We start from the raw sequence: 15,606 nt of genomic DNA on the forward strand, positions 1-15,606 counted from the left end.
CTGATTCTGAAGGTGCTTGTGCTGGAGCTTGAATTTCAGCCTGCAGATAGCTGGCTGTGGTAGCTGGTCTCTGACAGTGGAGCCCAGGCAGCACCAACAACTGGCGTGCCAGGTAATTTCTGTCCCGCGTCATTCACCAGTGTCACTGTGTGCCTGCAGGCTCTTGCTGCCTGCCCTTGCACACCGGGTCAGCAGCAAAACCTGAGTGTGTGGGCACAGAGCATGTGTAAAAGAAGTCAGGGATGGCTCTTTGGAAGTAGCTGACCTCAGTGGGCTGTGCAGAGTTGTTCCAGTGGTGTGCCAGAGAAGGTACTTGCAGACATCTGTGACACTGCTCCCACAGGGGTCAGCTGCTCAGCGGGGTCCTGTGTGGTAGGAGCCTGCAGGAGTGTTTCTCCCCAGGGCTGGCTCCAGCTGTGGCCTGCGCTGGCTGGAGCCCAATCTCCAACCTGGGGGGTGTCCTGTGGAAGAGCTCAGGACATGCGCGATGGGGAAAGCGTGAGGGATTCTGCTCTGCAGTGCTCCCCACAGACAAAGCCTAGATCCCAGGGCACAGCCCCAGCCCTCGGCCCAGAGGGTAGTGCCTGTGCAGCCTCTCCCCACCCAGCAAGAAGTGGAAGTCCTGGTGCTTAGGCACAGAGACAGAGGCGCCGCTAATGAAAATCTTTTGGGTCCATGGAGCACACTGGGAGATCATCTGTAGCAGGTGAAGGGACCGTGGGACATTGTCGCGTTTCTTCCATGCATGAATGCGGGAAAAGCACAGAGGCTGCTGTTCACAAATCTGTGCGGAAGCGCCACGTCGCAGCCATGGTAATGTTCTCAGCTGTGCTGCTGTCTGCGCTGCTGCTGGCCTGTGGTGCTGTGATATGGATGTGCCAAAAATACCCATGGGTTGGCTTTTCCCCAAAACACCCGATTGCTGCATTTGGCAATGAAGCATCTGTAGTGCCAGGATCCTGGACGGCCAGATCAGCTGCTGGCAGTGCACTGCCAGGACTAACAGCTCAGATGAAGATGAAATTGCTAACCGGAGATACAGATTGTTGTACCAGGAAATTGAGGCTGATGAAGAAGAGGTACCTACCCCATTGTGTAGCCTAGTCTAGAGAAAGAGTTCCTCAGGTCAAGCATAACCTTGTCGTTTAAAACCAATCCATCTGCTTGTTTCCTGCTACCCCTCCTAAGCCCTTGCAATTCTGTCTTGAAAAATTGTCACGCAGCTGTTCATAGTGTGGTGCCCTTCAGCCGTGTAATGAAGCAGGCTGGCAGAAATGCGTTTCAGGAAGGTGAATGAAGCTTCACACTGTGAAGACACACAGTGTCTCACAGCTTTTGTACTTTATATGTATAATTTAAAATGCATCTCCAGTCTTTTCTTTTTTCTATTTGTAAAAATACTGAAGCCACTGCGTTTTTTTCATTCATTTTGGTGTTCTCTTTAAGCCTGTGAAATCTGTTATCGAATAGTACTGTCATCGAGTATCTTTCTGCCTTGCCTTTCCTTTTGTTATTTCTTTTGTTTTATGTCTGGCCTATTTTTATTTTGCAAATAGAAATGTCTTATCCGTGTTCTCCTTTAGTAAACAAATTATGACTTGTTCTGATCTTCACTTCTACTTGGGCATCCAGCACGGCATTTAGTGGATTTGCACAGGTTAGAAACAAGCAAGTTTTGAGAGTTTTTTTCTGTTTTGTTGGGATGAGATTAAGACTAGTTGCACAGTTTTAAAAACTCTGCTCTGCAGACCAGCTGCACAATAATGCCTTGCTGATACAAATCCTGAACTTGTCTGCTCTCAGAAAGTCTTCCTGGATGTTCCTAGAAGGTTGCTGATATTCTTGGCGCTCTTGGCCTAGCTGAATTTAATTGGAAAACTCCCACTAGCTTAGCAGGACTGTCTTCTTGTTTTCCATATGAAAGAACTGGATTAGTATTTTTGTTGCTCTCTTTTTCGGATTTTTCTAACAATCTCAAAAGCCTGTAAAGCTTGGCTTCCTCACAGATTTCACACCTGTTCAGTGACTCTATGTATTTATGCATTTATACATGAAATTAGTTTTATTTGTTTCTGCAATATTGTTTTCACCTAACACATGTTTTAGTCTGGGAGTTAAATCTGAGTTGTTTATTTACTGCTGTGATAATGCTGAGGATCTGCACGAGGCACTGCAGCAGTGCAGTGCACACTTACACTCTCAAACTCCAGGGCCCCCATCCCAAAAGATAATGCAGATAATCTGGAGCCTTCTTAAATTCCAGCAGCTGGAATTCAGAGGCTGGCTTACCCACAGCATGCTCTGCACACCACTGTTTAGATATGCACACAAAAAAGCTGGGCATCTGCAAGGCTGAAAACGAATCTTTCAGTGCTTATTAATTTTGCTCCAGGCCTTTTACATTAGTAAAGTATTCAGAAGGAAGGGCCAAAATACAAAGCTGCCACCACTTTCTCTAATTAATGCATATCAAGCTTCACATCTCTAATTACTGAGCAGTGTCTGCGCTGTGCAAATAAAAGCCCAGAGTCCAGAGGATGTGTAAGCAACTCCGAGCTCTGCACTCCCTGTGCACGTGCAGTCTGGCAAAATAAACTTCTGGCATTCGCTGTTCAGAAGTGCAGTGTGCCTGAAGCAAAGTCCTTGCAATTCACTTCTATTCAGAGAAGTATTCTTCACCTATTTGAATAACTTGAAACATTTTAGAGTCGTGGAACACTTTTGAAAAAGGAAGGTCTTTAATATTGATATTCATACCTATTTATCAGGGGGAAATTCTTTACCCAGAGAGTGGTGAGGTACTGGAACAGGCTGCCCAGAGAGGTTGTGGATGCCCCATCCTTGCAGGTGTTCAAGGCCAGGTTGGATGGGGCCCTGGGCAGCCTGGTTTAGCGTTAAACGGGGAGGTTGGTGGCCCTGCATGTGGCAGGGTGTTGGAGATTCACAATCCTTGAGGTCCCTTCCAACCCTGGCCATTCTGTGATTCTGTATGATACTGTGATTTAGATTATTGATTTTCCATCCAAGCTCAGCTATTGATGATTATGCCTGAGTAAGCCATAAAAAATCAGGTCTTTACTAGTTACATCCCGTGACAAATATTGTTGCTTCGTTGTTTTTATTTTCTATAGGTAGGATACCACTGCATTTACAGTGCAATCAAATGAGAATGTGACAGAGACTCTGGTAAGTGGTGGATTTTGCTTCTTTTCTAAATGGTGTGTTTAAAAAAAAAAAAAAAAAAAAAAAAAGGTACTGTTTTTTGCTTTGTACAAAAATATTTGCTCCTTTGTACAAAAACATGGGTGTTTTCCATCCTCTACTTCATTAAATCTTGACCTGAAAGAATAGGTGGGTATACCATTGCAGCTGTAAATCTGTACTTTCTGAAAGTCTTTCACTAGGATTGCACTGCAAAAAAGGAAAAGCAGGATGCCTAGATACTTTTAATTTTTGAAGATACAGTCAGTTTACTTATTTATTGCACTTAAGAAAAGCAAGAATGAGTGCTTTGGTCCAGTGTACAGCAAGGAAGTGTTCACGTGTGCTGTTGGTACACATACCTCTCATATTACTGCAGCTTTATCTATCTTCCACATTTTAGTAGGTACCATCTTCAAAGGGGGGGAATATTGTTGAAAGTGATCATACTTTGGTGGTTTCTGGGTTCCTCTTGCTGTCTTTGGTTAGCCTGAATTAAGGATATGGAGTGGCAGCATTGCTGGGTGAACGCTGTTTTGGTGTGGAGGTGGGTTTTTCTGTTTGGTTTTGTTTCGTTGTTGTTTTCTGAAAAATGTCAGGGAGCAGATTTTCGTATTTTGAAGAATTTCAGAGATGTCTCTTCATTACAGAAGGCCTTCTAACCAGCTGCATCTTATCAATTGCAAAGCAGCTGGATAGCTTTTGAGGTTCATATTATGCTGAGCAATTTGTTCATGTCAAATTGATCTACTGGGGTTATTTTATCTGGCTAAGTCAGCCATCTTTATAGATGCAATATGCTGAGCACAGCTTGCAGCTCTTTCCTTTAGCGCGTTTGTGTTTGCAAGGCTTTGTCCCCAGCAGAAATAGTACTTTTGCTGGGAGCTGTTTTGCTGCAGGAACAAACATCTTGCAGGACTGGTGATGTTTACTAGATATAAGAATAAGCATAGGCCAGAATTTTAGAGGGTAAGAATTGCAGAAAAAGCATGGCCGATAAACGGAAGCTTTGTAGGTGATTGAGATCTCGGGATGAAATAAGCATTAGAAAGGAACTAGGGATGACTTTTTTTTACTCAGAAGGTGGTGAGGTACTGGAACAGGCTGCCTGGAGAAGCTCTGGATGCCTCTGGTCCTGATCATCCTGATCTAATGGGTGGCCCATAGCAGGGGGATTAGAACTGAATGGTCATTAGGTCCCTTCCACTTCGAGCCATTCTATGATGTTCAATGTCAGAATTCATGCAGTTAGTACTTGCCTATGTGAAAACAGTCTGCAATGTTTCTTAAGTTCAACAGAGAAGGAATCTTTGTCTGAGAACTAGTGGAATTAGGAGGATAGGGGATAATTTAAAAAAATCATGTTTGAAATCATAATTTGGGACACTCCTCGCTTTGCCCTCACTTTCTAGAGCATTTCTGAGCAAACTGAGTACTTCTCCCCCATTTCTGCTGCTGCTTTCAGTAACTCAGGAAGCTAGCACTCTCCTTGCAAGGAAGGGATGTTGGACTGACTCAGTTTCTGTGCAGGACACTGAGAATGAAGATGCTCTGTAGATGATCATTAGTAATGTAAGGCTGTCCTCTTCCTGGCAAAGCCATTGGCACTGAGTCTGCTAGGAGTGAAGCAGCACTGTAATGCCAGGCAGAGTCGAATGTACGTATCTATGGCCATGTATTTCCATAAAGAAAGAAGTGAAAGAGTACATTTTTCTTTTTTCACAATGTCTCTGTTTTGATAATTTCTGTACATTTGGTATTTCCTTTAGGTTGAAGTTCTGCATGATTTTGAGGCAGCTAACGGTGATGAGCTTAATTTAAAACGAGGGGATATTGCACTAGTAATTCCTTCTGAGACCACAGCTGATCAGGTAACAACAACATGATTATTTATTTCTTTTGCTAATGTTTCCCTTTGTCTCAGTTTCCTTCTCACTCTTTATAGTTACTTTGAAATGTTGATTCAAAATGTCTTTGCTGTTAGAAAAGACTAACATTCTTATTTTTCCCTTTTACTTGGTTTGATTTGCGACCAAGCAGCACAGTTAACTAACCTAAAGTCCCAGGTATGTACTGCCAACAGGATCCAACTTCAGTCTGTTTTTCTAGGGCACTTTTATGTTACTTTGTAGTGAATTTTATATAGGCTTACATAGACACAGGCTGAATACAGAAGATGGCTTACAAACTGTGCATCCTGCTATCATTTTGTTGTTACACTGGGTCAGAACTGATTGTATTTCCCCACATGTTCAGAGTTTTACTTGGAGATCTGGGGAAATATACATTTGCCCAGAGAGAGCACTGAGACTGCACACAAACAGTTCTGTCCTGCAGCCAAATGGCACAGAGGTGTTCCTACATGTCCTGTGTGCCTCTTGGAACCTGAGCCTCACACAGCTGTGCTCTTGAGCTGCACCAGCAATCACTTTGTCTTTGGTGCAAGAATCCAACAGTTCAGTGTCATTGAAGATATTTTATTTTGTTTTAACAGCGTGTTTCAGGTTAATTTTTAAACAATTCCACGTTATATTGATTTGCAGTCAAGTGAATTAATTTTTTACCTCTTCTTTTGCCTTTTATATGGAATTAGTGATGGTGTTACAAAACAAAAAATGTCTAGGAAATGCTTGATAGGGAACTAGAGTTGTCCAAGAGAAAGAGAGCAAGGAAGGAAGAAGTGGTATGGGAAGTGGCTAGGAGACAGAAGGGCATGAAGAATTAAGTCACTGAGTTTGCATCTCAAATGATTTTCAAGTTTCACCTCAGGACACAAAATCCTGAATGATGAGCATTCAAGCCTGGGAATTGTTACGGGATGAAAAAATGTAGCAAGAGCTCCAGGTTTACCCTTTGTCTGCACCTTCCAGACAGAGCAGGAAGGAAAACCTGAACCCGCACTGCAGCAGTCCAACTTCCTCCAAGCTCCTGGTGCCTGGATGCCCTGACGCAGCACTGGGCAGGACCAAGGCCGGCACAGCACTCCTGCTCATCTTCCAGCTCATTGGACAGCTATAAATTCAACTTACATGTTTCCCCCCCCCCCACCAAACCACGTGCATTTTTTCCAACAGAACTAGGCTTTCACTTCTGACTGTTTTGCCATTAAGGCAGGAAACCAACAGTGAGGTTTATAAAAATCTAAAGGTTATGGATGGCAAGTGCTTCATCAGAAAACAATCAGCTGTCCTGGGATCTAGACCTTGCTCTAGAGACTCCCTTGGATATTGTTTTGTTCATTGGCTGGTACCGCAGGAGGCCTGGGGCAGCTCCCAAGCACATTGCCTACATGGCAACCAGGCTGCTCTTTGAGAATGAGTCCGATGAGGGAAAATTCAGCATCGAGAAGGACCTCGCCAAATCCCAGTGCACCCTGACAGTGGGCAGATTCACTGCACAAGACGCTGCTACCTACTACTGTGCCAGATGGGATGCACAGCAGCAGAGAGCCATGGGGAACCTGCATAAAGACACACTCTGCTTCCTGAACGAGACGTTACAATGCAGACAGCTTGTGGGACCTTCCCTCTGCATCTTTATTCTAGGCATATCCTATGTGGGCTCTAGAACGGTTGCGTTTGTTGTACTGTTTGGCCCAGACTATAAGGTCCCTCTGTTGTGCTGCTTTCTCACAGCATCACCTGCTGGCTGCCCAGGGCCCCTCTCTGAGTGGCCACCAGTGAGTCACATCCTGCCCTCAGGCACAGCCCCTGTCCCTGCCACAGAGCTGGGGGCTTTGGGACACAGGCAAGCAGGCACCACGAGAAGAATGCTGCTGCTGCTGCTGCCACTTCTGGCGCTGGCTGAAGCCTGGTTGCATCCATTCCCCTCCCCGTGGGAAGCAGCAGGAGGAGGCTGTCCTGCATGCACCTGCAGGCAGCAGGCTGGCAGTGCTTGCTGCGTTTTCTCTCCTTCTGATACACGGACATGCACAAGTGCTGCTGAAACAGAGTCCACCATCTGTTACCAGAACGAGATCCAGAACTGTGAATATTGAGTGCAAAGCCGAGGGCATAGATGACTTTCAGAATGCCTACATCTACTGGTACTGACAGCTGCCTGCCAGAACTCCTGAACGGCTCCTTTCTGTGACAGCAGAATTACAAGTTTCCTATGATTTTGAATCCGATAGGAGCCAATATTTGTCTTATAAAAGTGAGAATAAAATCTGCACTCTCTCTGTTAACAGCACACAGGATGGAGATGAAGGTACCTACTGCTGTGCCTACTAGGAGTCTCATAGCGGGAGCAGCCTGCAGGCAGCCCTTACAGAAAGCTGGCTGCAGCCTGAGCGGCACACTTTGATTCAAGTGCCGAAAAACACAGCTGCCTCCCTGCCCCCATCTCTCAGCCTTCAAGGCATCCCCATAGGCTTAAGCAGAGGAAGGAATTCCAAGATGAAAGCCAAGACACTTATGTGGCACTGTCTGTGTCACTATTCTGTGCAGTCTGAATCCATTGTTTCCTCTCCCTACCAGCAGCCGTCCTGCCCCTAATGTTCACTTTTTCAATGCTGGAATGGCAGCACTAAAGGACTTGATGCAAAATGATGGATCTGCCACAAGGAAACTGGCAGTATGAGTTTACAGAACATGTCCTGATGTGAGGTCTGTAGTGCATGCTGCAGTCGACAAAGACCTGGAGAAGATCCAGAGCAGATTCACTCTCTTAGTCAGAGATGGGGGGAGCATAACTCTGGAAAGAACATGTGGTGGTAGGGGTGCTGTTTGTGTAGACAAACAACATCCAGGGTTGGTGCAGATGGCTGAGGAGGCCCATGGAGTTGTTCCAGGCATGAGGAAGTCAGGAGTTCACCATGAACTAGTCAATTTGTGCTACAAAAGCAGGCAGCACTTTCTAGGCAGGGCTGATGAAAGATGCTTCTTGGACAGACCTGGGGGTCTGAGGAGAGCAGAGTGACCTGTGGAAGGGCACAGCTGAACAACCCTGCTTTCTACGTGTGTGCTTAACAAGATTTATGGGTAAGATGAAATGGGATGTAACAGATAGATAGATAGATAGGTGCACACAAAACAGTTGCTGGATTGAATATTTTAGGTCTTCTCTACAGTGAGAGAATTGAGTCGGGGGGGGCACGCATTTTGAAAGTTCCCTTGCAAATACTTGGGCCAAAGATCTTGGCATCGAGTGGACTTATCTCACATTCCCTTGCATGCACCAGCTGCTGGTAAAATCCAACAATACAGTGGGTTGTTGAAAATGAAGTTGAAGGCAATGGGGGAAGGAACATTAAAGCAGTGGGAGAAGCATTTGGCAGAAGCCACCTGCTTGGCCAGTGCTCAAGATCTATGAGCCTAGGACCGGTGCAGTGGAAATGCTGATACCACGAGGTATCTTACTGTGAAGACTGTATGGGAGCTGCTGAATCACAGCCTGAACCTCTGGTCGATCACCTGAGCGCTGATCAGCCCTGGGAACACAGTGAAGGCAATGCGCTGTGCTGCTGGAGGGGATGGAGCCTGGCTGCGCCTCTCCTGGACCCTATTTAAGAGCTGACTGCCATTGGGGAAGGGTCTCTTTTGGAGATCCCTCCTTTGGAGCTTTCCAGTGAGCCCAGGATAAGGGTAAGCCCTTTATCTCTTCTTTTTGGTGTAATAACCTGCTTAGCCAAACTCTCTTGTATGTTTCTTAATTATAACACCTGGATCATCATTGATTATACAAAAGACTAAAGAGATTAAATGAGAACTTAAGTCACAGAAAAGCATTCCAACTCACTGCTCCATCACAATATTATTTATTGGAAGAGTCACAGAACTTTTATTTATATATTTTGTAAATAATATAATAAAGTATATTTATTTCTATTTAACTAGACATATGTAAATAATATAGTATATTTATTTCTATTTAATTGAGGCATATGTAAATAATATAATGTATTAATTTATATTTAATTAAGGCATATAACTTCAGAATTAACTTAAATCCTTATCATACAAAAGGTCTGCTGGTGGTGGCTTCAGAAGGACCTTTCCTAGTGTGAACTTCTTGGCTCTGAACTGCTCCAGCTCTCCAGCCGTTAGTTCCCTCCTCGGTGTGTGTAACTGCCCCGCTCTGATGCCGTGTGGATGCAGGAGGTGCAGACGCGGCGCTGTGTGCAGAGGCACCGGCAGTCGGTGCGGCCAAAGCACTGCTTGCACCCGGGTGAGAAGGTTCTGTAGCTGCCTTGGGAGCAGCGACAGCAAGCGGAGCGGTGCTGGAAGGATTTGCCGCAGCAGGGCTCGCAGGTCCCAGAAGCCCAGAAGTCCACAGCCAGCGGCCGTTCCAGGAGCGTTAAGTGAGGAGCGGGCTGCGGATGGAGCTGCAGAATCCCCAGTCCCAACGGGATGGGGACAGCTGTGGGAGGACGTCACCCCAAGGGCAGGAGGACTGGAGGCAGCAGCAGAGCTCCCCACAGCTGGAGCGCTTCCAGATGAGACGCTGGGATTTGCAAGGACAAGCGGGCAGCACCACTGCTGCTGTTGGCTGGAGAGCCTGCAGTGAGGAAATGGATAGGAAGGCTGAGGATGGGTGCACCTGCCATACTGAAACACTGTTGCGTTTCAGTGCTGCAGAAGAACGCTTATCAGCGCCTGTTTAATTGCTGGTTCCTTATGCAGAAACTTACTTGGGAACCCCATGCTTGGGGCTTACTGTCCTCCCAATCCAAGAGAAGGTAATGGAGGAGTGACCACTTTCTCTCTCCAAAGTAGCTGAAAAAGTTCCAAATACATCCGTGAAAACTACATTCCAACACAGGTAAGTGTCTTTCAATTCATGCTTAAAGCAAAAACCCACGTGTGCCGACCAACTGAATGTAACTGAGAAACTGATCCAAATGCTGGCCACGAGCAATGGCTACTTTAAACAAAATGCTCTCAGGCTACTGTCTGCAAACATCCTAGAAGCAGGAATCTGTTGACTGACAGGCAAAAAGTAATTGCAATCACCAAAACCCCTGGAGCTCTCATTCTCCTCTCCCTTGTTCTAGTTTGCTTCGTGACTCTATCTGTATCTGCTTTGGCTCAGTCTGCTCTCTGAGTGCAGAACAATCATCCATGCTGAAGTCTGAACCCTGAGCTCTGCCTAAATGGGAATCCTAAGAAAACCTTCACTCGATATTTAAGAGAAAAGCAATATCAGGAACAGAAGTACTTTATCTTTCCTTAACACTTACCATCGATGCTGTTCTCCAGGCATTTAAAGCCTTCAGCTCCTGCAGCCTGTTTCCCCATTGTTGCACATACTGATGGACAGTGTTTATCTAAATGTGGGAAAACACAAACATGCTTTTGTTAAGCATGGCTTTTGTTTTTTTCTTATTTGGGTCCCTTTCCCCCCCTTTCCCCCCCTTTGCCTTCTTTATAAGGGGGAACAAGAGCGATCTGAGCTACTGCAAGGAAATTTCAGACTGGACAATTCAGGTCTTGCCCCACTTTATGAGCAGAAACTCCTGCTTTGGATAATACGTTTTGTACCTGCATCATTGGTGAGGCCTGTGCCACGCAGTTATCAGAAAGGGGCAGGGAGAATCATAGACCTGTTTGAGTCAGAAGGGACCTTTAAAGCCATCTGACCCAACTCCCCTGCAGTGAACAGGGTCACCTATGGCCACATCAGGTTGCTCAGTTATGGCAAAGCCTTCAGACCAGCAGCTCCTGCAGTTTCTCCCTGCACAGAAAAGTGAATGTATGAGGGCATTGGTATTCACTGAGTCAAGAGTGGCTGCCTGAAGAACAGGAACCACTGCTACCCTGAGCTTGTCCACAGAAAGCTCAGTTGTTCTGAATACTTACGTAGTATCCTGTGCTCTCCATCGCACTGCAGTTATAATAGGCCAGGTGCAGCTCCTCAGGGGAGATCTCTGGAAAGCTTGCAGGGAGGCAAACAATCAGCATGCTCCAAAGGGAATACAACAAAAATACAAAATTGCCCTCTGGAGTTACACAAGAAACTGCCAATGCGACCACTTTCCTGAAAAAATGAAAATGTAAACTAATGGCAAAGCCGACTGCGTTCCAAATGCCTGCAGGAGCCGAGTGCTGGGCATTTGCATTTCTGCTTCCTTAATTTTCCTGAGAGGAGCTTGCTCCACAAACATCACTCAGCTGATCTCCAAATGTCATCTCCTCAGGAGGCTTTGGGTAACAGAACTGCACCCACAGCACTGCTGCTGCCATGGGCTGTAACTGTCCTTTGCTGGGTTTTTCCTTGTCACCTTGACTTGAAGCACTGAAGATGACTCATTAGTCCTTAATAGAATACAGCCATTACCAAAATCAACATGTAGAACAATATTAACAGATAATTACCACCCAGCTACTCATCTGGAACTTGTTTTATTTTCTCACTTCAGAGAAATCACAAGTACAGATTCATCAGTTTTACAAGTACTTTAAATATCAAAGTGATAATGAGCACTGGAAGTGAATTGCAGAGTCAATTAGCTTCTAATTCAGCTTCTAATTACTGGAGGTGGGCTTGGCAGCCAAAGAGCCAATCCAGTTCCTAGCTATACTAGAAAACTTGCACTTAGCCAGCTGGGCCTTGCCTGGAACTTGCCACTCATTTACTCCTAAGACACAGAAACATCGTGTTGAATGCTGAACTTGAGTAGAGTTTATTCCAGCTATCCCCAGAAATCTCTTCTTTTTATGCTTTTATTTGCTTTTTATTTTTAGAAAAGAAAAAGAAAAAGAAAAAAAAAAGAAAAAAAAAGCCTGAGGAAAAGGGAGAGGCTTTTTTTTTTTTTTTTTTTGTCTTTTCAGAATCCTTCCTGCAGTAAAGACTTGGGAGAAGTTGCAACTGTGCTGCACAGTTCTCTGATCAATGGAAAGAAGATGCCTGCATGTTTTATGTTCCTGATTTCCTAGAACTTCTCAAAAATGTAATTAACATACGGTAATGAAACACTGCTTGGTAACTGGGTGTCTGTGCTCTACATTCGTGTTCCTGTGGCTCCTGACAAGTGTCTGTCAAAATGAGGAAGGAAGAAGAGCATCTTGTACAGATGCTATTTATGATTTAATATTTACTACTGTCACAGGCACATTGAAATCTGCTGGAGAATGCAAAAGCAGCTGCATTCCACCATTTCAGAAGCAGATTGTTTATCAGACACCTGGTTTGAAGCCCAGTAACTCTGCAAATCATCTGTGTGTGTCTTGGAAAACAGGGAATGAGATAGATGACACCAAGCTTTTCTCTGCAGGTTAGAGCAACTGTGAGGTTTAACAAAACTGCTCACTTTGTATTCACAGAGTAAATGAGAATCAATTCACCAAGAGCAAAAATGAGCTCAGGGAGTAAGGACAGCAATATTAATATTTATTCAGTGCATCCTGTGGAGCTGTGTTGACTCTTCTGGACTGGGAGCAAATAAGAAAATTCATTGCATGGTTGCATTAGATGCCTGGAGCAGAAGCAATCATTTTCCATCCCAGTGCTGCCCAGAAGACTAATTCAGTAAGTGGAAAGCTGCAGGAGACTTCCTTAGAGTAACTCCCCCAGGCTGAGACATGAGTCAGGACAAGGCATGCAGTGATGTCACTGCCTGCATTGCCTCATGGCAGCACGTGGCAGCCACCTTTGGTACCCATTGCCATCCCTGGCCATTTAATGCCGCCTTGTGAAAACCGAAATTCTCCTTGGAACTCGTACATCTAAGGTGAGACATAGTGCCCTAGATCGTAATAAATCACTCGGGCACTGATGTGATACAATTCCAGTTTTATTGTGCTATCAGTTCTTGCCTAGGATAAAGCATGGCAAGGTGGCTTTTTTCCTATCACACAGGACAAGCTGCAACCCTGAGAATTTGGCAATGAAGAGGAGCTTATCGGTGTATCAGTCACTGCAACACTCTCAAGTCAGAGAAAGCATTTTTAATTTCTGCTTAGTGGAGCCACACCACATTTTCAGTATAGGCTGGGATTCCTTTATAAAGAATTTAAGCCTTTCCATAAACAAACTTTTCCTGCTTAATAGTCTTTAGCCCACATATGGCCCTGCCTGTAAAGCACAGAGAAAAACAGGCACCAGCATGCCTGAGGATATCCAGTGCCATGCACAGTGACTGCTCCTTTGTGTATGTATGCTTAAATCATGGCAGGCACCAGACTCCTCTTTCTAAGTCACCCAGTATTGCCTTTAAACACTATCCCAAAGGTCTCGGCCCTTGGGCACTGCCACAGTGGAAAAGGTAAAATTACTGTAACAGCTGGTGATAATCTAGCTTCCCCAGATTCACCTCAGATCGTGTTTAATCTGTGGTGCCACTGGTCACTGCTTTGCTTTGCCTGGGTAATAGGTCATTTCTGAAAGGGTTAAAAAATGGTGAATGAACCCCAGGTGCCCTATCTTTACTCAAAGGGACCGTCTTCTCATTTTGACAGATACACAAAGCTGAAACTTGGTTCCACTTCCCACCTACAGATTTCCACGCAGGAGAGCCACATTTGGGGGATATGGGGGGGCAGGGGGGACATGGGGGGATTTAAGGAGGGTATGGGGGGGGTTGAGAGGGAAAGGGGGGATGGGGAGGGAAAGAAGGGACAGGGGAGGGAGGGATGATATGGGTGGGGGGGGATGGGAAGGGTATGGGAGGATGGGGGGGCATAAGGGTGGGGGGGTATGGAGACATGCAGCATATGGGGGGGTAGGGGGGATAGGGGGAATAAGGGGGGATATGGGGGGGAGGAAATGGGTGGGTGGGCGGAGAAAGGGGAAATGAGGGGCATATGGAGGATAGGGGAGATATGGGGGGATATAGGGGGGTGGGGAGGGATGGGGGGGATGTGGGGGTGGGGAGGATGGGGGGATTGGGGGAGTAAGAGGGGAATGGGGGATGTAGGGGGGTGGGGGGAGAAAGGAAAATATGGGGGGATGGGGGGAGGGAGGGGAATATGGGGAAATGGGGGGTATGGGGCATACGGGGGGGATGAGGGGATGGGGGAAATAAGGGGGTGGAGGGTTTGGGGACATTTAGGGGGCGTATGGAGGGGGTTGAGAGGGAAAGGGGGGGTTGGGGGGATGGGGGGGACGGGGGAGAATGGAGGGGGGGTGGGGAGATATTGGGTGTGGGGGGGTATGGGGGGAATATGGGGGGGATAAGGGTGGGTGGGTGGGATGGGGGATGCAGCGTTTGGGGGATAGGGGGAATAAAGGCGGATATGGGGGGATGGGGGAGTATGGGGAAATGGGGGATATGGGGGGGTGATGGGGGGATGGAGGAGAGTATGGGGGATATGGGGGCGATGGGGGGGCTATGTGTGGGAATGAGGGGAAATGGGGGGGCTGTGGGAGATAGGGGAGATATGGGGGGTATGGGGGATGGGGACGAGGAGGGATGGAGGGAATGGGGGGAATGGAGGGGTAAGAGGGGATGGAGGGTGTAGGGGGTTGGGGGGAGAAAGGGGGATTTAAAGGGGCATGGGGGGCATGGGAGGGAATATGGTGAAATGGGGGTTGTGGGGGATAGGGGGGATGGGCAGGGGATGGGGGGAAATAAGGGGGTGGAGGGTTTGGGGTGGATTTAAGCTGTGTGAGGGGGGTTGAGAGGGAAAGGGGGAGTTGGAGGGATGGGGGGGTGGGGGGGATGGGAGTTATGGGGGGGAATAAGGGTGGTGGGGGGGGTTGGGGGGATGCAGCATATGGGGAGTTGCTAAAAGAAGACGTGTGCAGATTCTTCTATCTGGCTGCTTTATACGCCAGCAGCAGACATTAAGAGAGATGGCTGCAGAGCACAGGCTGCATTTCATGGTGTGCATTTCCAGTGTGGCTCTAACAGTGCGCTCTCCTAAGGATCGTCATTTAGGTCTCATTAGCTCTTGTTAAAAGATATGATTTCAACTTTCGCCATTAGATGTACAAATATGTTATTGACACCTTGTAGTCCAACATCTCTACAGCAGCATTTCTAACTGCAATCTAAAAAAACTACAATGGAAAGAACCTCTGCATGCACTAAAAAGCACATAGAGCTTAAAGGTACGTTAAGAAAGCAGGGATTTTTACACTTCCCCTCTTGCCTATCAACTTAGAGTAGCGACATCAACAATATCTGAAACAGTAGGAAAGGATTATAAATGCTGGTGCTCAGTGACAGTAATAGTGACCAGAATGTCTGAATTACAGCAACAGAAACTTTTTACATGGACAGTGCACAATTTTTACATGAGAAAATTCATGCAGCTGCTGCTGTGACCAATATATGGATAAGCAGCCCTTAAAGTACTTGAGATAAAGTGCTGCCGAAAAGGATCAATAAGAGGGACCCAGGAGAAATAACAAAGGGATCTATGGAGAAAACACTGGGAGGAAAGAATTACAGTGGGCCTGTTTAGTAGCTGATATCCTGCAAAGTATATTTCTCCTGAAAAACATCAGAGACACAGGCATCAC

At 46.3% G+C, this 15,606-nt stretch overlaps 2 pseudogenes; one reads left to right on the forward strand and one right to left on the reverse strand.

Moving 5' to 3' along the window:
- Positions 1–5,078: 5,078 nt before the first annotated feature.
- On the forward strand, positions 5,079–12,127 carry LOC128084337 (uncharacterized; annotated as a pseudogene).
- On the reverse strand, positions 8,968–11,115 carry LOC128084338 (nucleoporin NUP42-like; annotated as a pseudogene).
- Positions 12,128–15,606: the final 3,479 nt, after the last annotated feature.

This window comes from Tympanuchus pallidicinctus, unplaced genomic scaffold (assembly GCF_026119805.1).
Source record: "Tympanuchus pallidicinctus isolate F22 unplaced genomic scaffold, pur_lepc_1.0 scaffold26, whole genome shotgun sequence".
NCBI classification, from domain to species: Eukaryota; Metazoa; Chordata; class Aves; order Galliformes; family Phasianidae; genus Tympanuchus; species Tympanuchus pallidicinctus.